General features: G+C 43.8%; 1 protein-coding gene across 1 annotated transcript in view; it reads left to right on the top strand.

Annotated features, from left to right (window-relative positions):
* Positions 1-1,614, top strand: part of PAK1IP1 (PAK1 interacting protein 1) — a 9,033-nt gene that overhangs the window by 3,473 nt on the left and 3,946 nt on the right. The gene's annotated exons all lie outside the window — the stretch shown is intronic.

Raw genomic sequence — 1,614 nt, 5'->3', positions numbered from 1 at the left:
GGGGGTCAGGGTAGGGGCTCACGGAAAGGTTCCCTTAAAATGACATCTGAATTGAATCTTAAAAGAGCATTGTCAGTTGTTGGCCAGATGAAGTTTGCAAGGTGGGAAAAGGGCGTTCCAGGCAGAGGAGTTCAAGCAGCAGCATCATAGCAGTAGCTAACTTTATTGAGGAAGTATCATGTACCCAGCACTGTGCCAAGAAGTTACAAATAAATCTTCAGTTTATAGAAGAGAAATCTTAGGTTCAGAGGTGTTATGTGACTTGCCCAAGATGATAAAACACTGAAATTAGAGCTTGAACTTAGGTCTGGAGTCCATGTTTTTAACCATGGTATGCAGTTTGGTGTTTTGAGGTTGGGGGTGGCTGGAGAAGTAGATGGGGCCAGGTCACAGAGGTCCTTGGGAAGCACAGGTTAGGGATCGAATGGGGAGGGAGGAAGTGGTACAGGCCTGAGGGAAGTGCTGGCAGTTTTGGTAGGAAGAGATGCCAGCTGAGAACAAGCGAAAGGACTAATGACTGTGCAGTGCAAGATGGAGGCTATGGATTGAGAAACATCAGTTTGCAGGGTATTTTGAGTTTCTTCAGCAATAAGCCACAGATATTTTTATAGGGAGAGTAAGTTACTTGGTGTGTGCAATTGAAAGATTGAGTTACAAAGGATTGATAATTTTGATGAAAGGCTGTCTGTCTAGAGAAAATGGGGTGTCAAGGGTCCAGAGATCTCTGAAATAAAAAGCAGATGGAGTGTGAGTGAAGGAAGGCATGAGACAGCAGAAAGACAGGAGGTTGTGGTCAAAGACTAGGTTAATAGAGTTCAAGAGTTCTGACACGAAGCAGCTCTAGGTGATAACATTGTCCAGGTTGTAGGTGTGGGGGACTAAAAAGGAGGAGGTGAAGGTCCCTGGCAGTTGAGGAAGTCAAGGAGCAGTGATTCTCAACTCGTGGTTGGGTTGTCCACACTGATGGTGAAGTTGCCCAGGATAGTGGCAAGAGCAAGGCATAGAAAGACCAAACTTTTGTCTTTTTCTCACTGCTGAACACTATATGCTGTTTTCATTGGATTTTCCCAAAGGAAGGTGAACGAGAGGTTTAACTTGTGTTTGAGAAGAAGGGTAAGGAAAGGAAGAATTCAAAACTGCAGAATCAAGTACACATGTACTTAGTTTGGGGAAACTCACCATGGAAGTTGGTTCCTGAATGACAAGCAGAGAGGATAGGTGCCTTCTTTCATATAAACTCAGGAGTTTCACACCAAGCATTGACTTTCTACTGGTAAATTTGGAGTGACATTAGTCTCTTCTATTAAACAGTCTTTAGCTACCTTGACGGGTATCTTGCTCTTTAACAAAAGCTAGGCTTTGAGTGATTTCACCATACATTTCTTTTCCTTTTGGTCTCCCAATCCTGGTTTGTCCGAGGAAGGCTTCTTTCTCCCTTAGGCTTGGAAGAAATAAGGTAAATCTTGTCCGTCCAAACCCATGAGTACAAGTGTCCAACAAGAAGAAATGGACTCACCTAGAAGGGGTTTGTTTGGGTGGGAAGGGGTGAGGTAGGGCTGCTGGTATCCTCCATTGCTTGTACAAATCCTGTTTTTCCAACAGTTTGTAATTGAT

This window comes from Trichechus manatus, unplaced genomic scaffold (assembly GCF_000243295.1).
Source record: "Trichechus manatus latirostris isolate Lorelei unplaced genomic scaffold, TriManLat1.0 scaffold00301, whole genome shotgun sequence".
Classification (NCBI taxonomy): domain Eukaryota; kingdom Metazoa; phylum Chordata; class Mammalia; order Sirenia; family Trichechidae; genus Trichechus; species Trichechus manatus.
This window is presented reverse-complemented; position numbering and strand designations above follow the sequence as displayed.